The sequence below is a fragment of the Chiloscyllium punctatum genome, chromosome 7 (genome assembly GCF_047496795.1).
Source record: "Chiloscyllium punctatum isolate Juve2018m chromosome 7, sChiPun1.3, whole genome shotgun sequence".
Lineage (NCBI taxonomy): Eukaryota > Metazoa > Chordata > Chondrichthyes > Orectolobiformes > Hemiscylliidae > Chiloscyllium > Chiloscyllium punctatum.
Window position 1 is genome coordinate 65,822,807 of NC_092745.1, and position 19,685 is coordinate 65,842,491.

At 41.4% G+C, this 19,685-nt stretch overlaps 1 long non-coding RNA gene across 1 annotated transcript; it reads left to right on the forward strand.

Moving 5' to 3' along the window:
- Positions 1 to 236: 236 nt before the first annotated feature.
- On the forward strand, positions 237 to 1,330 carry LOC140479757 (uncharacterized). Its single transcript, XR_011961116.1, has 2 exons — positions 237 to 353; positions 452 to 1,330. It is a non-coding gene; the product is annotated as an uncharacterized lncRNA (long non-coding RNA).
- The last annotated feature ends 18,355 nt before the right edge of the window (positions 1,331 to 19,685 follow it).

Consider the following 19,685-nt stretch of genomic DNA (forward strand, 5'->3'; position numbering starts at 1 on the left):
CCCGACTCAATGATAACTTTAATTATTCCCGATGTTGGTCCCACTAACTGTTTTTTTTTAAGAATCACAGATTTGCAAAGAGAGGCGGATATCTGACGTAAAGTAACTATCCGGGAGCACCGCAGATCAGAGTTATTTTGGAGTTTAAGTGTGGATTTACAAGATCAGGAAGGAGGAAATTCCAGTTGGAAAAAGGAGCGGGATGCAAACAAAAGAATGTTTGTTACTCACGTGTCTGCAAACAGAGCCGCAACATTTCCCCCCTCTCCAGGAGGGCCAAACCAGTCAGTACCAGGTAACCGCTGTCCGGGTCCACATAGGTCTGCCGGCCAGCCTGCAACAACACAAAGCGGGTATGTCTAATATTGTGGGTACACGTTGTTAAAACAAGAACGGGTTTTTTTTTTAAAAAAAGGATTAATTTTAATCTTATACTTTCCACCCACTCCAGACATGGCGAGGTAATGGCCAGAGGGGACATAAAAGCTGCCGAAACAAAAGGACAAGCGTGTGTCCGCGAAGGGATTAGGGGCAGGCGCTTCAATGGGTTTGCATATTGAGCTTGAACCAATACCTTGTAAACACTCGGGAAATCAACTGGATGTTTGGGTTGTGCTATTCCCGTGTCGCACAGTCAGCCCTTGCACCAACGAGCAACTTGCTTGCTTTGATTGGCAACCGGGCCTCCTGCATTTATATAGCGCCCAAGTAAACTAAACACGGCGCTCCCTAAGACCGTATGCAGGCTACTGAGTGAAATAAAACTCTCCCGCAGATCACCCCAGTGCTGGGTGCAAGCAGTTGGTTTCAAAGGGGCGTCTTCAATGGACTTTGAAGGAACCAGAAATGGCTGGAAAAGCTCAACACGTCAGGCAGCATCTGCGGAGAGGAATCAGAACTAGCCGTTTCGGGTCGAGTGACCTTTCCTCAGAACTGAGAAGTTTTCCGGGGGAGGGGTGAGAGAGGACTGCAGATATTGTTGATCACAGTCAAAAGGTGTGGTACTGGAAAAGCACAGCCGGTCGAGCAGCATCGTCGGATGCTTTCCCAGCGACATACTTTTTGACTGAGAAGTTTTCCAACCCAAGTAAGTGACGGCTGAGCCATTCCTGAAGATGATTTACCCTTGGATCGGTTCAGTGAAGATAACTAATGTCGACCACTCGCAGAAATTGTAATGAATTGTTCCCACTGGGTCAATAGACTCCAAATTGATACGACACACACACACATTTCTGTGAAGCGTGATTTTATTCACAATGTGTTGAACATTATTATGTCCATAAACTAAGGAAAATGTCACCTCCAAAAATAAAATGATAATATAGTATTCCATGAATACATTGTATTCCTTTGGGAGTAATCATGGTGATGCATCACAAAAGGATAAACTGATTACTGATTTGTACCAGGTCTTTTTTAAATGTCTCATATTTCCCAATAAATATGGGCAAATTGGAACATGGTGTTTATCACCAATTTCAAATCAATGTGGACTAAAGGGGAGGGGCTGTAGAATTATTCTCGATTGTTTCTTTCATTTCGTTGAAACTAGTATTTGAATAAAGAGCTACCGTGCACAAGGTGAACTGACAGCAATCTGAAGAGCGGAACAACACCTTTTCAAGAAAAATCTGCATATGAGCTATGATAAGAAAACAAAAGCGTTAAGAAGATTTGCCTACTTTGGACAGCAAGGAAAGAACTAACATCAATAGCCACCAAAACCCATCCATTAATTGAACAGCAAGTTGAAATTGTACGGATTGTTGGTAATGTTTAGCTTTGTTGATGCTGACTTACCATAATTAAAATCCAAGCTTACATTTATCTTGTCCCATACATGTTTCGTTATTTCAGCTTGTTAAGTGCATGAATTAAGAACAGTAGGCAATTCTACCCTTTAAGCCTGCTCAGCTATTCCGTCAGTTCAGAGCTGATCTGATTCCTTCACATTCTCGCCTACCCCAATAACCTTTCACCCTCTTGCTTATCAGGAATCTGTCTTAAAAATGAAATCAAAGACCCGGCTCTCTTTGCCTCTTGAGGAAGAGATTTGCACAGATTCACGGCTGTTTGTGAGAGAATATTTCTCCTCATTTCTGTCTTAAATGGCTGACTCCATATTGCAAAGTTAAAAATCACACACCAGGTTACAGTCCAACAGGCTTAATTAGAAGCACTAGCTTTCGAAGCGCTGCTCCTTCATCAGGTGATTGTGGAGGACACAATTCTAAGACACAGAATGTATAGCAAAAGTTTATACTGTGATGAAACTGAAATTATACATCGAAAAATACTTTGTTGAGTCTCTCATCTGTTCGAATGACCATGTTTGTTTCACAAAATCACAAAACTTTTTTAAAAAAAGTTACATTCTCAGGTTAACTGTAACAATTGGTGTCAGCCAGATAAGATGTTGAAGGTGTGAGCCACCCTCTGTGTTGCTGTCTGTGCCATAATGTTTAGACTGACTCTAATCTAAAAAGTGAGTTAACAAGAGTCTGACATGGATTCATGCAGTTTTTGAGCAAAGTACAATGTAACTCTGCAATGTATTGCAATGTATTTATTTAATTTTGATCTGTAGGCGATGTGCGTTGGAAAGCTCTCTCATTCAACCAAACCATAAAAGACAACTTCGAGAGGGGACGAGGAGGGGTGTAGCATTTGCTAAGGGACGTTTAAAGATTGCTGAGTCACAAAACTGCACATGGGAGGAAATTGGAAATGGGAAATCTGAACTGCTAAGACCTTGTTTAAATTGAGGGAGGGATGTATGCTTTGGGTGTGAAACTACCAGCTGCTGAGGTTTTAGTTTCAGGTCCCGGGTGTGTTGAATTAGATCACTGATCTGACTGCAATTAACACAAGTTTAGCTTTGCAGTGCAGTAACAGCGGATTGTTTGTGACACTGAAGTTCGAGTATAAACACGTGCTTGAGGAATGTGCTTTTTAAGAGATGTCAGATCTGATTTTAGGCCGGTCAATCCTCAAAAGCAATATTTTTCGATGATCGCTCGAAACACGGCAATGTTTCCACAAATTATACTCATCCGACAGCGAAATGCCTGATGCCAGTTCGTTTTTTGGAACATTAGGATTTCACAAGAGCAGATAAATTATCCAAATCAGTGCATCTAAAACAGCCAAATGTTTGGAAAAAAAGTCGTTAGATCTCTTGAAACTTATTTCAGTATGTTGGTATTTTCTTTACTGTTTCTAATTAAATTAGGCTAAAAGGGGCTTTTAAACAAAAAGACTGTAGTGGTTGGCTACCTGAAATTTGTTCTGTGGTGTTTGTGCTGCTAGACAGTGAAATCCTATTACTCGCAAGGGAGCCGTTCCTGGTGAACGTTGTCATCGGTGATATGGACAAAGGTAGACATTGTAGGCTGCACACACACACACACACACTGCCTGACTCGCGAACAAGACATAACACACATCTTATACCAAGAACTAAGTTTATATTCACTTCCTTCACAAACCGCGGTAGGTGAAATTTACTGTGGGTGAAAAAAAAGTCTACACAGTAAACATTCGCGGATAAGCTAATGTGCAAAGGGCAGACTCAAGAACAGCGGGAATGTACGCTGTAGAATTAATAACAGTGCCCACGAAACTCAATGGTAAAAGTTGTTGTTGGATAGTGCTCCTGATCTACTCTGCACAGTGCGGAACCGCGTGACGATAGTACCACATTAAACCACAGAAGAATCGCAGCAGAGAATAAGGCTATTGAGTCCCTCGTCTCTGCACTGGTCGAATATACCAGCCACCCATTCCAGTATTGCTGTCCAGTACCTAGCCCGTGACCTCCCAGTTACAATGCTTCAGGTGTAGATCCAGGTTTCTTTAAATGTGTTGAGGGTTTCTACCTCAATCGTAATACTGGACTATACATTCCATCACCCACCAACCTCTGGGTGAAAAAATTATTCACCTCATGTCCCCTCTTCCACCAATCACTTTAAATCTGTGCCCCCTGCTAATTGACCTCTCTACTACGATACAGGTCATTCCAGTCCACTGTTTCCAATTGTTTAGATTTAAATGCAGAGACACAAATGAACTGCAGTGAACTATCAACCAACTTTTGTGTTGTCTGCAAACTTTCCATTTGTTTCTGCCACATTTAAATCGAAGGAGCTGAAGACCATTCTCCATTCATGAAACCTCTTCCAAACATTGCCCTTTATTTACTGTCATTGAGCCATTTTTGGATCGTACTCACCATATGCCGGTGTCCTTTAATTTTTCTCACCTGTCTGCCATGTGGACCTTGTCAAATATATCAACACCCACTGCACTACCCTCATTAATCCTCCTTGTTACTTCCTCAAAATTCAATTTAATCAGATGTGACCTTCCCTTGACCATACCACAACTTTCCAAGCAACAGTTGATCCTAACTCTCAATATTAATTCTCGAAATTTGTCTACCATCAAGGTGAGACTGATCGGCCCATAGTTTTTTTGTCTGTTCCTTCCATCCCTTTTGAATACTGGCACAATGTTTGCAGTCTCCAAACCTTTAATGTCTCACCTGTGTCTCGTGAGGTTTGGAAAATGATCCTTAGAGCATCTGCAATTTCCTCCCTGGCTTCCTTTAACATCATAGGATACAATTAATCAATCCTTGGAGATTTATTCACTTTCAAGGAGGTAGGTTCCTCCAGTACTTTCCTCCTCACTATGCTTATTTTAACTAATATTTTGCATTTCTCCTCTTTATCTAGAATGGTTGCATCATTTTCCTTTGTGAAGATAGAGACAAAATACACATAAGAACCCTATCTACTTCTTCTTCATCTACATACAAACTACTATGTACCTCTGATAGGCTCTAAACTTTCCTTAGACATAATCTTGCTCTCAAAGTACAGATGAAGCATTTTTACATTTTCCTCCATTTAACTGCCAATATTTTCATATTCCATCTTTGCTTTGTTGATTTCTTGTTCACTTCACCCTGTACTTTCCAAATTGCTCTAAGCTTCCACATTTGTGTCAGGAATGATGCAAATACTCGTGGTTGTGTCAGATGCACATTGTCATGTCAATCTATTCAAAGTGAAGTTTACCTTTTTATTTGCCTGTAATTTCATTTGTAATTTGCATTGGTTCTAATTTATATTAAAATAAACATTACAGAACATGGCGTCATATTGCAAATTTATTCATCTGGGAGTCATTTAGTAAATTTACACATATTAGTTTATGGATTCTCCTTAACTGAATTATAAAATGCTCCAATCAGGCTGATCACTCTTCTTAGCAACATTGTCAGCTTTATTTGTTAATCGTATGCTTTCCTTAATTTCTCTAAACATAACTGTGCTGTTTTCCTGTGGAGATTTTATTTCCTGTTGCTACTGTTACAAATTGAAAATTAACCTTTTCATCCCTTCCTGACACAACCTGCTCGATATTACCCAATCTTGATTCTTCACCACAGCCTTGACTATTCTTTTCATACTATTAAAAGTTTTCTTCTCTGAGCCCTTCATCACACTTTTTAGGATAAGTTCCCATCTGTTACTCTAGTATTTAATTAGTTGGGACAATGTTTCAACAAAACCCATCCCAAAGAAACAGCTCTCTCTTTCCAGTGTACATGTCAATATCCCCATGAATTGACATCCCATATGCCTATTTCACCCACATATGCAAACATGGAATCTGTTTGTCTCATGTCAATTGTGCATAGCTTTGGGTTTCCTTCATGTGCTTTCGTTTCCTCCCCCAATCCAAAGATGTGCAGACTTGTCCAACCTGCCTATCTTCTTTTCCACCTATCCACTCTACCCTCCCCCCGCCCCCGACCTATCACCTTCATTCCCTCCCCCACTCACCTATTGTACTCTATGCTACTTTCTCCCCATCCCCACCCTCCTCTAGCTTATCTCTCCACGCGTCAGGCTCTCTGCCTTTATTCCTGATGAAGGGCTTTTGCCCAAAACGTCGATTTTACTGCTCCTCGGATGCTGTCTGAAGTGCTGTGCTCTTCCAGCACCACTAATCTAGATTAGGTGAATTGGCCATGCTAAATTGCCCATAGTGTTCAGGGATGTGTAAGTTAGGTGCATTAGTCAGGGGTAAATGTTGATTAATAGGGTAGGGGAATGGGTTTAGGTGGGATACTCTTTGGAGGGTTTGTGTGGCCTTGTTGGGCTGAAGGGCCTATTTCCACAATGTAGGGATTCTATAATTATTAGAGACTTGATTATTAATTTATACCCTAAGTTTCAAACTGCCTCTCCTAATTCTAGCTATTGTTGGCTCCTGCGTGGATCACAATAATTGGATTTTCTATCTCATTCTTCAAGTACTTTCCCAGCCATGAAAAGATATCCTGTACCCTGACATTAGGCATCCAACATAGTCTTTGAGTCTCTTGGTTACAGCTTCAGGGGTAAGTATCTATCCCCCTGATTGTGTTCACCTGTTATTACCAAGAAATTACCATTTTTGTTCAGAGCTCCCATTTGAATATTCTCCCATCCCACTGTGAGCTGGTCAGTTTTCCTATTCATGCTGCAGTCTTTGTTCTCATCCATATCTAGTAGCAAGGACAAGCTTGTGTTAGACAATTGCAAAAGCTGAGGCTCCTCTACCATTGCACTTATGATCTCCTTAGTGGCTTGAGTGTCACTTGCATCCTTCTGTCTGTGACCACTAACCAAATATAAACCACTAACTAAAGTTGTAACTGCCTACTGGGCAGATATTTCTCCCCTTTCTCTGATGTATCGTGTTATCTAAATATCAGGAAGCAGCTCACCGATTCTGAACCAAATTCTTTGAACTGTGGATACAGGGTAGCTAATGGTGTCCAGCTGCTGATGTGTCTTCTGGTGTTGTCAGTGAGCAACACGGTTTGAGGAGTTTATGCCATAATTTCAGGTTACTTGAAAAGCTCAAACTAATTTATTTCAGCTTAGATGAATGGTTTTCAAGCAGTGCATTGTAGCAGACCAGGTGAGAGCTGTAGTGCAAAATCTTTGTGTCAGTGTTTCCAAATACCTGTGGAGTATCAGTGTCAATTATTGAAGGCAGTATGTGCTGACATTCTGCTCACTTATGAAGCCTGTGTGCCTTAATATTGAAAAGATTGGGAATCATTGGTTCAGACTACAACTTACAATTCCAGATACCAATGTATGCAACCTCCGAGCATTACTTGCATGTGGCAGTTTTTCATATCCTGGTCCTTGGCTCATTAGCCTATCATGATTGAAAGTAACACAGCTCTTAAAGCAAGAATAGCTTACAACCAACAGTAGTTGGAGTTGAGCCTGATCATTTTTGCTGGAAATATTTTTGCCCACTAACATGCTGAGAGTAAGAGGTCTTAATGGTTGCTGATTGAATCAGGGCAGACAATTGAGTAACTCCTTAACAAATGGAATCATAAAGGTCTACAGCATAGAAAAATCCCCTTTCATCCATCGAGCCTGTGTTGATCAAAAGCAATCAGCTATTCTAATCCCATTTTCCAGCATTTGGACAATAGCTGTGTCTGCCTTGGCATTACTGAATACGTAAGTGTTTGAGGGTTTCTGTTCTACCACCCTTAGATGCAGTGAGTTTCGGATCCCCACCACCCTCTGGGTGGAAGAGAATTTTCTCATGTCCCCTCTAAACCTCCTGCCCCTTACCTTAAATCTGTGCCAACTGGACATTGGTCCCTGCACCCAGGGGAAAAGTTTGTGAAGAATTGCAAAACGGATTGCAAGAACTCAATGTCAAATCAGTTAAAGAAGGGGGAAGGAAGATTGGATCAAGAGAGGTAGGAGAGACAGAAAGGGCAATTTTTAAAAAATGCGATTTTAATTTTTTTTAATCGATCCGTTCAGATGTGTTAGGAAATGCTTCTGGGGCAGGTGGGACTTCAGATCTTCTGGGGCAGGTGGGACTTTAGATCTTCTGGGGCAGGTGGGACTTTAGATCTTCTGGCCCAGAAGTAGGGGCACGAGCTTGCTCCACAAAACACCAATGAAGGAGTGGGACTTTTCACTTGCCTGAGTTAATTTGTGAGTTTTTGTTATCACTTGCAACAGTTAATTTTCAGTTCCACGCTGGTTGATTGTTAGCGACTAAATATTATCACAGCATTAAAAGGGCACTCCAACTCATAACGAGTTGACTGCGTCGAGGTTAGTTCATAATTCGGGGACAGGGACTTGAACACATTTCAATACATTTCAGCCGGGGGGTGCAGACCACAAGTTCAGCTGATGGCAGAGTGGCGGCTCACATACACAGAGAAAGAGAGAGAGAGAGAGCAGCCTTCGGAAACTGACATTGAGCTGAGAAGATGAAGGGCCTTTCACGCATAACTTAGCCTCACGCTTCAAACGTATCTATGTCAAATAAAAAAAAATAAAATGCACCGTGAGAATGAAGTGATGCACGTCTCCCTACTCCAGCCGCCTTTCCTTTCTTTCTAAAGCACAGCACAGGCGGTAACGTGACAGTCCGAAGAAAATTGTGGAATGATCGCAGTGAAAGGTGTCACCCAGTGACCGAAAGGCCAGGCGACTCTGGGCTGGAACAAGGACTCACCTCGCAGGCCAGGCGATGAGTGGAGGCGATCTCCTGTTCCAGCGCTGTCAACCTGGCAGATGCCTGGGGTTCCGGCTCTTGTCCCCTGCCAAAAGCTGCTGACCCTCCCCCGGGCTGCCCTCCCAATCCGAGAGCCGGGGCCACACAGAGAGCCTGCACTACATTTCTTCCGACTTTCTTCGAGATGTTTGTGTGTAATGGGTTGAATTCGAGTGCTCAGGGATTTATATTGAAAACAAAGACGTAGCATTTCATGGCATGGTATTCGGGAAGGTGAAATTTCAACGCAGCAAGTAACATGCTTAAAGTTTCCCCAAGTGTGTGGGAACTGGATATTTTAATGAAACAAAAGATATCGCGTTTGTTGGGGGAAAGATTTTAGCAGAAGTACTTCCTGCTCAGACTGACAAGAGGTGAATGATGTCTTCCGGATGGTTGAACAGTGACCCAGCTTAATGGACTGGGAGAGGGCGTGCAAACAGGAGCAGTGTTGTTTGTTTTCCCTCAGGCACAGGTGCAAGTGAATAGTGCAGTTCCACTTTGGAGCTGGTACGAGACAACTGCATGTTGTAGTTCTGGTGCTAAATTAATGCCCCTCCAGAGTTGCTGAAATGGCGCAGCTCCAGTTGAAATGTTTTTTTATTTCAAAATATACTTTATTCATGTAAATAAATCTTTGGTACTTGTACAATTTTCCATGTCGTTCATAGTTACATACATTGCATGTCTTAACATTTCAAAGAACAAATTGAATTAATCAAATTCACAGTTATCCTATTAAGTTACCTTTAGCCTATCTACAGTTCTTTTAAACTGCACTGTTTCTACTGGGAGAGAGCTCTGCCCAAACTTGTCCCCAGAAGGTCTCTCTCTCACAGTGCATCTGCCTGATCCAATGAATGTAAATGTCCCTAAGTATATTGACGTTTGTGGAAGCAAGGCTTTTACATGTACATGCAGCAAGTAAAGGTATCACCTCAGCTTCCTGTAAAACCATTCAAAAACTCGCTGGTCCTGCACATTGTGATTCGACAATGTAATCTTAGAGCTGATCGTGCAAACTATCCAATCCCTTTAAAGCTTGAAGTTGCTTCCTCTGTGAAAGCCAAATGGCATGAGATGACCTTTCCCATGTGTTTTCACACAACATATGGCCCCGAATTGGTGCTGGTTAAGTTATTCTTGTACAGTACTACAGATACAGTCCATTTTTAAATCAAAGATCTGGCAGACTACAGATATCCTGTTAGCTGGTCCTCACAATAACTTGCAAGAAAGATGCTTTTTATCGTGCGTGCATATGCAAAGCTTTGTTCCTGGATGGTAGGCAAGTATGCGGTTTCTTTCGCAATAGAAAATTAGACTTACCTTCAAGTTTTAAATGTCCATAACAGCTTGTTTGAGTACTCTTAAAACTTCGATTTGTGAAGTCTTCAAGTGGGAAATATTTATCTACTCGACGTGGAGTTATAGAGCTGTACAGCTGTACCCTTCGGTCCAACTCGTCCAAGCCGACCAGATAAGTTAAAGTCCAATTCAGCCAATATCCCTCTAGACCCTTCCTATTCACGTACTTGTAGTTGTACATCTCTGGGTTTCTGTATTCATATAATCTTTTATTTGCCAAGTAATATTACTCTCCTTGCCAATATACAGCAGCAACCACTTCATCAATATGAAAATGTAAGAAAATTATACCTTTGTAAACAATGCCTTTAACACAGGAAGCTTTCCATTGATAAAATATCACTCATCATCATCAGGGATGCAGGGTTTGCTGAAAGCAGACTATGCAAGAAAGAAAAACTTCCATTTATACATAGCTTTTAAGACCTCAGGATGTCCTATAGTGTTTTACAAATAAAGTACAGTTGTAGACAATGGTTTATTGTTTATTGCACAGCTAGCTCTGGTAAACAGCACTGTGATAATGACCAAATACTTGTGTATTGCTGAAAATTACTTGAATTTTGTCAAAGATTTTTATCTTGCACTCATCAGGACAATTTAAATGAAATTGCAAATTGCCAATGTCAAGGGAAAACAACATTTTATACTGAGAAGAGAGCTGATTAATCGAGGCATCTTCATGGAGAATGTGCGAGTTAGATGATGACTGAAGGATAAAAGCAAAATCAGTGTCAACCTGACAGGTTTAAATTTAAACAAAGCTTAGCAGTTAACTGTTAGACATGATTGTGATATACATCTCAATGACCCTATATTCTTAACTAATGGATTCTCCTGGTCAAATCGTTTACCAAGCAGAATTGACCTGCCAGCCAGTTAGCACACTCCTTCGCCACAGTGTGAAATGTTGTTTTCTCTTTACTTAGCATTTCTTGTGAATTGGAGGAGAAAGTGAGGACTGCAGATGCTGGAGATCAGAGCTGAAAATGTGTTGCTGGAAAAGCGCAGCACGTCAGGCAGCATCCAAGGAACAGGAGAATCGACGTTTCGGGCATAAGCCCTTCTTCTTGTGAATTGTCCTGATGAGTGCAAGCCAAACAACGTTTGCAAAATGTGTCTTTTGTCACCAATTTTCATGTTCTGTACTATCAAATGACTATTTGATGACAAAATAATCTGTTCTTGTGATCAAGGGATAAACACATCTTGCAGCTTTATAAGACTTTGGTTAGGCCACACATAGAGTATTGCTGGTAACCACATTACAGGAAAGATGTGAAGACTTTAGACAGGCTGCAGAAGAGATTTACCAGGATGTCTTCTGGATTAGAGGGTGTGAGCTGTAAGGACAGGCTAGGAAAACTCAGGTTGTTTTCTCTAGAGTGTCGGAGGCTGAGGGGAGACTTGATAGAAGTCTATGAAATTACAATATATATCAATAGGATTGATGGTCAAAATCTTTTTTTCCCAGAATGGAAATGTCTAAAACTAGGAAGTGTCCATTTAAGGTGAGGGGGGGGAAAGATCAAAGGAGTCACAGGTGAGGTGCCGGAAGACTGGAGGTTGGCAAACGTGGTGCCACTGTTTAAGAAGGGTGGTAAAGACAAGCCAGGGAACTATAGACCATTTAGCCTGACATCAGTAGTGGGCAAGTTGTTGGAGGGAATCCTGAGGGACAGGATGTACATGCATTTGGAAAGGCAATGACTGATTAGGGATAGTCAACCTGGCGTAATGCATGGGCAATTATGTCTCGCAAACTTGATTGAGTTTTTTGAAGAAGTAACAAAGAGGTTTGATGAGAGCAGAGTGGTAGATGTGATCTATATGGACTTCAGAAAGGCGTTCATCAAGGTTCCCTATGGGAGACTGGTGAGCAAGCTTAGATCTCATGGAATACAGGGAGAACTAGCCATTTGGACACAGAACTAGCTCATGAGTAGAAGACAGAGGGTGGTGGTGGAGGATTGTTTTTCAGACTGGAGGCTTGTGACCAGTGGAGTGCCACAAGGATCGGTGCTGGGTCCTCTACATTTTGTCATTTACATAAATGATTTGGATGCGAGCATAAGAGGTACAGTTAGTAAGTTTGCAGATGGCACCAAAATTGGAGGTGTAGTGGACAGTGAAGAGGGTTACCTCAGATTACAGTGGGATCTGGACCAGTTGGGCCAATGGGCTGAGAAGTGGCAGATGGAGTTTAATTCAGATAAATGCAAGGTGCTGCATTTTGGGAAAGCAAATCTTAGTAGGACTTATACAATGAATGGTAAGGTCCTAGGGAGTGATGCTGAACAAAGAGACCTTGGAGTGCAGGTAGATAGGATAGTAAAGAAGGCGTTTGATATGCTTTCCTTTATTGATCAGAGTATTGAGTACAGGAGTTGGGAGGTCATGTTGCGGCTGTACAGGACATTGGTTGGGCCACTGTTGGAATATTGCGTACAATTCTGGTCTCCTTCCTAGTGGAAAGATGTTGTGAAACTTGAAAGAGTTCAGAAAAGATTTACAAGGATGATGCCAAGGTTGGAGGATCTGAGCTACAGGGGTTGGGGAGTCCAGCACTAGAGGGCATAGGTTTAGGGTGAGAGGGGAAAGATATAAAAGAGACCTACAGGGCACCGTTTTCACACAGAGGGTGCTACATGTATGGAATGTGCTGCCAGAGGAAGTGGTGGAGGCTGGTACAATTGTAACATTTAAGAGACATTTGGATGGATATATGAATAGGAAGGGTTTGGAGGGATATGGGCCGGGTGCTGGCAGTTGGGACTAGATTGGGTTGGGATATCTGGTCGGCATGGACGGGTTGGACTGAAGGGTCTGTTTCCATGATGTACATCTCTATGACTCTATGTGAGGAGCAAGTTTTTTACACAGAGAGTAGTAGGTGTCTGGAACATGCTGCCAGGGGTAGTGGTGAAGGCAGATGCAATAGCAGTGTTTAAGAGACTTCTAGATAAGCACATGAATATGCAAGGAATGGAGGGATATGGACCAAGGGCAGGCAGAAGGGATTAGTTTAATTTGGCGTCATGTTTGGCATAACACTGTGGGCCAAGGGACCTGTTCCTGTGCTGTTTTGTTCTGCGCTCAATGTTCTAAGGGTACCTGGGACTATTACTCTCCTCTTCTTAAGAATAATGCAGCATGATCTTATATGTGAGTGGTCAGAGAGGATGCAAATTAACTTTGCACCTGAAAAACCTCTCTGCTAGTGCTGTCCTGAAGTGTTAGCTTTAAATTTTTCACACTAGAGTTGGACCTGAGCCTATAAACCTCAACCTCAGAGATGACAACAATATCTGCTGAAACTTAATTGACAGCTATTTTTTAATAATTTTTTAAAAATCCATTCAAGGATTGAAGCTGTCACTGGCTAGGCAGCATTTATTGCTTATTCCTAAGTACTCCGAGGGCAGTTAAGAATCAAGCACATTGCCATGAGTCTGAAGTCACATATAGGTCAGACCAGGCAAGGATGGCAGTTTCTTTCTCTAGATGGCATTGGTGAACCAGATGGGTTTTTCTGACAATCAACAATGGATTCATGGCCATAATTAGACTTTTAATTCAAACTCCACCATCTGCCATGACAGGATTTAAACCAGGGTCCCCAGGACATTACCTGGGTCTCTGGATTAACACTGGATTAGTGGTGCTGGAAGAGCACAGCAGTTCAGGCAGCATCCAACGAGCAGCGAGATCAACGTTTTGGGCAAAAGCCCTTCATCAGGAATAAAGGCAGTGAGCCTGAAGCATGGAGAGATAAGCTAGAGGAGGGTGGGGGTGGGGAAAGAGTAGCATAGAGTACAATGGGTGAGTGGGGGAGGAGATGAAGGTGATAAGTCAAGGAGGAAAGGGTGGAGTGGATAGGTGGAAAAGAAGATAGGCAGGTCGGACAAGTCCGGACAAGTCAAGGAAACAGTGCTGAGCTGGAAGTTTGAAACTAGGATGAGGTGGGGGAAGGGGAAATGAGGAAGCTGTTGGAGTCCACATTGATGCCCTGGGGTTGAAGTGTTCCAAGGCGGAAGATGAGGCGTTCTTCCTCAAGGCGTCTGGTGGTGAGGGAGCGGCGGTGAAGGAGGCCCAGGATCTCCATGTCCTCGGCAGAGTGGGAGGGGGAGTTGAAATGTTGGGCCACAGGGCGGTTTGGTTGATTGGTGCGGGTGTCTCAGAGATGTTCCCTAAAGCGCTCTGCTAGGAGGCGCCCAGTCTCCCCAATGTAGAGGAGACCACATCGGGAGCAACGGATACAATAAATGATATTAGTGGATGTGCAGGTAAAACTTTGATGGATGTGGAAGGCTCCTTTAGGGCCTTGGATAGAGGTGAGGGAGGAGGTGTGGGCACAGGTTTTACAGTTCCTGCGGTGGCAGGGGAAAGTGCCAGAATGGGAGGGTGGGTCGTAGGGGGGTGTGGACCTGACCAGGTAGTAACGGAGGGAACGGTCTTTGCGGAAGGCGGAAAGGGGTGGGGAGGGAAATATATCCCTGGTGGTGGGGTCTTTTTGGAGGTGGCGGAAATGTCGACGGATGATTTGGTTTATGCAAAGGTTTGTAGGGTGGAAGGTGAGCACCAGGGGCGTTCTGTCCTTGTTACGGTTGGAGGGGTGGGGTCTGAGGGCGGAGGTGCGGGATGTGGACGAGATGCGTTGGAGGGCATCTTTAACCACGTGGGAAGGGAAATTGCGGTCTCTAAAGAAGGAGGCCATCTGGTGTGTTCTATGGTGGAACTGGTCCTCCTGGGAGCAGATACGGCAGAGGCGGAGAAATTGGGAATACGGGATGACATTTTTGCAAGAGATAGGGTGGGAAGAGGTGTAATCCAGGTAGCTATGGGAGTCGGTGGGTTTGTAAAAAATGTCAGTGTCAAGTCGGTCGTCACTAATGGAGATGGAGAGGTCCAGGAAGGGGAGCGAGGTGTCAGAGATGGTCCAGGTAAATTTAAGGTCAGGGTGGAATGTGTTGGTGAAGTTGATGAATTGCTCAACCTCCTTGCGGGAGCACGAGGTGGCGCCAATGCAGTCATCAATGTAGCGGAGGAAGAGGTGGGGAGTGGTGCCGGTGTAATTACGGAAGATCAACTGTTCTACGTAGCCAACAAAGAGACAGGGATAGCTGGGGCCCATACGTGTGCCCATGGCTATGCGTTTGGTCTGGAGGAAGTGGGGGGGATTCAAAGGAGAAATTGTTAAGGATGAGGACCAGTTCAGCCAAACGAATGAGAGTGTCAGTGGAAGGGTACTGTTGGGGATGTCTGGAGAGGAAAAAAACGGAGGGTTTGGAGGCCCTGGTCATGGCGCATGGAGGTGTAGAGGGATTGGATATCCATGGTGAAGATAAGGCGTTGGGGGCCGCGGAAACAGAAGTCTTGGAGGAGGTGGAGGGCATGGGTGGTGTCTCGAATGTATGTTGGGAGTTCCTGGACTAGGGGGGATAGGACAGTGTCAAGGTAGGTAGAGATGAAGGGCTTTTGCCCGAAACGTCGATTTCGCTGCTCGTTGGATGCTACCTGAACTGCTATGCTCTTCCAGCACCACTAATCTAGTATTTGGTTTTCAGCATCTGTAGTCATTGTTTTTACCTCTCTGGATTAACAGTCCAGTGATAATACTGCTCGGCCATCACCTCCCTGAGAGCATAGTAAGAGCAAGTGGGTGATGAATAAGATGCCAGAGATGGAAAAGCAAAAGTTTGACCACGTAAGGAAAACCCTGTAGACTGTATTATGAGAGATTAGTGAGGAGAAGGAAGAAAACAGCACAGAACCAACTGAATATCTTCTATGAGAATAAAGCCAAACAGGAGTCATGTTTAGTTTAGCAAAACCATCATCAGTTATGCAAGTATAGCAAACACAATATCTTTTGATACATTAAATACCACTTGAAAGGCTTGTAGAGAAATTGGACTTTGCCTTTTACTCCTTCCACTGTTGGTACACCTATTCATAAATTAATTGTACATTCTGTTTCTGTAACAAGGCGATGCTGAGTAATCACTTCAAATTCTCTGGAGATTATATTCAGTGTAACAGAAAACCTAAATCTTATTGGCGTGAATGTGCTCTGCATTTTTTCAAATGCCTGTGGCAAGGTGAACAAAACATATCTGACCCTTTTGAAGAATTTTTGGAATATATGGAATACGCAAGTTTTTGACATTATTCAAAAGGCATTTGTGAATCTGAGTGTGGGGACCCTACCGGAGGTTGAATTAATAGGAACTCCCTTAGAGTAGGATGTCCTTTTGTGGTAAAAGAGAGCAAGATCAATTGATTTTAGCCCATCCATCACTTGGTTCCCAAATGGCTTTATGAATAGGAAGGCATCACTGGTTTGTGTCGACTTGAGGGTAAGATTCTGAAACAAGAAAGAAGTTTGAGAATGTGAATCTCTGTTGAAAAGCTGATAGTATCAAAGGGCCAATAGCCTTCAAATAATAAAATGTGTTTGTTGACAACAAACAGAAAAATCAGTAACATGATCCAAATCTTCCAGTCAGAACCGTAATGGGGCTTTTGAAAAATTAGAACACTAACATTGTAATGAAGGCAAAGTCATGAATCAATTCCTGTGAGTTAAAGAATACATGCAGATAATATAAGCTTGGTGGCTGTTCTACTGTTGAAAAACCATATTCATTCCATTGTCAAATAAATGTACCATAAGTAGTACATTGAAATGGACTTGTGATTTGAGAATGGTACCTCATTATAATTTAAGAATTCATCGGGTTGAGTTATATTTACAAAGATAGGGAAAGTATCTTTTTCAGGAGACATTATGAGAAGTGAAACTTGACAACTGAATCACCTGACAGTATGTTGTACCAGAAGGTTTTGTTGCAGCTACAAGTTAAATCAAGGTGGCTCCATATGGTTTATATTTCATTTTTGCAGCACCTGGAGAAGTGTGAGAAATAGTCAATGAGAAATGGAAAAATGTTTGTTCATCTTGATTTTGAGGTAATTGGCTTACCATGAAATATGTAAGTCTTCATTACATCCAATATTAATTTGGCTAATTCAAAAGTATGATACAAAATTATGACTTCATTGTATTGGCAGTAATACCCCTTGCTAATTTGTGCTTACATATGTGAGAGTCTGACAACTAAGTGTAGATGTTAAACTTAAAATACCAAAATAGTTATTTCCCGTTCTTTTGTGAGAGATATATTCATAATAAAACAAAGTTACTAGTTTTGGATCATAGAATGCTTTTCTCATTATGGGCACAAGGCATGTGCACAGATGTAAACCATCTGTTAAACGAGTACCCGATTAAGCACCATATCAGAATCATTTTTTCTAATATAAATATTAGTGTTCTCGCTTCAGTTGCTGATGTAAGCAAGATTTTCACTCAAATCCAAATATATTGATGCTATATGATTGGAGTGTATTTTTTATTAATGGAGAGCAACCTTATTTGATTCATATATCATAAAGGCAAATGTGGAGTGCTTCAGATACAGAATTAATGATTAGAATAAAATTACATTATAAATGCACTCTTACAAATAAGCAATTGCCTTCTAATCTAACCACAATGTCAAATGTTCAGGATTCAAAAATTGACGCACTAATCAACTAGGTTTTTCCAGGCCTTGCTGAGAATCATTTTAAAAACCTGTTACTATTCATGTACATCCTTAAGAAGATCAGCTGGCTGCAACAAATCTTGAAGCTTTATATCTTTCCAAATTGTCAGTTGAATATATTTGAGTGTTAGGGATATTCTGAAATAATGTTGAGTAATTTTATTTAAAAAATGAAGCAAAATGAATAGTTATGGTGTTGTGGAGCATTACTCTTTCAATTCATAATCTGGTTCAGCTTGTACCTGATTTTGTTTGAGATTAAAGCTATTTCTTTTATATTTTCACCCCAAATACATCCTTGAGATGAAAAATATACAATGTAAAAAGCAATCAGAGAAAGCAAAAAGGACTGCTTCATATTGCTCAAAGGAGGAGATATGATAACAGCTTTAACAATGTCCAATCTGATGTAAACTGTGGGATTTATATTCTTAATATCATTTATTGTAAGCTTGAGCTTCTGTTTTTTTAAAAATTAATAACCTGTGGTGTTCCTATATGTCTAAGGTTAATAATTAATGTAAAAGTATATCTGTAGCCAAGATGATTTCTTTTAAAACAGTTTTTGAAGCCTAACTTTAGATGATTTGGAGGTGCCGGTGATGGACTGGGGTGTACAAAGTTAAAAAAAACACACAGCATCAGGTTATAGTCCAACAGGTTTATTTGGAAGCACTAGCGTTCAGAGCACTGCTCCTTCATCAGGTGGATGACATCCACATAAACCTGTTGGACTATAACCTGGTGTTGTGTGATTTTTAACTTTAGTTGGGTTTATTTGCTCCACCAATGAATATTTTTGTTTATCTTAAATAGTTTTAACACTCACAATGATAAATAGTCGGGCCTCTAGGTTTGTTAGAAACTTCTGGAATTTGTGTCTTTTTTACTCTTAATGCAAACAGCCAGAGGTGACAAAGGGGGTATTTTAATTTAGTTTTACCTTATGTTTTGGGGCAGCCCTGTGAAGTCTTTGAATAGGGTGGCTGAATAGACTAGTGCTTCTGAGAAGGAAACAGTATAGCAAATATTTTATTTTAGATTGAAGAATTAGTGTTAGCTCTAGACTGGCAGTGTTGGGATAATACACTGAGGTGATTACTTAAAGCTGACTACATTGATGGCGAGGTGTATATGTTACAGACCAGACCAAAACCCCTCAAAATATATTAGGATGATAGCCTAGACCCTAACCTTTTCTTATTATAAAGGTAAGCATAAGGCATTGCATTCCAGATGCAATTTGATAGGTCAAATTACTCGACTTTAAGCAACGCACACTTTACTTTTATACTACAGTTAAAATTCAGACAAAATAAAAAGAAAAGAATTGACTTAACTGTAACTCTATCAAAATGCTTAACAAAATAATATATTTATTAAGTACTGCTAATTAACTGGTCTAATACATTAACAACCCATAAACATACCCTTGGCAAAAGCAAATTTGATAAATACATTGTACCATGTGCAGGAAGAGAACCCCAGCTTTTAGCTGTAACAGAGAGAGGAAGAAGAGCTTCCACATCCAGCTTCAAGACCCTAGCAACTGCTTAGAGGTAAAGCCAAAAATCCTGTTTCTGTGGGAGCTTGACCCCACCCATTCAGGCTGCTTCTATTGTTCCAACTTTAAAAATAAAACGCCAAGTCCTCACAAGCTATTTACTTTATTGGCTTTGAGCAGACCACCTGGTATCTCTCTCTCAACTTTTCTTGATAAAAAATTAAAAATACACCTCTTAAAGCCATAGTATCGTCATATATAATAGCTCCCCAAAGAAGATATTTGCAAGTTGAAGTCACAAGTGACTTAAGCCGGCTGAGGTATTAGATACAGGGACTATGTATGGTATGAGTATTGTGTGAGTGGTCTTCAGGGTACTATACATGAGATGTTTTGTTTCTTTGCAATTTATGAAGGGATGTTTTGGGATTAATGGGATTGTACTTTTACTGTGTGTTTAAAACTCTTTGAATTGGTTTCATATGTGGTTGTTTTTTTCTTATCCTATTTTATCTTCATTTCTTTTGTTAATCAACTTTTGTTTTATTGTTAAAGCAAAATCTGCAGCATTGTGTGGTTATTTTTCAGCAACA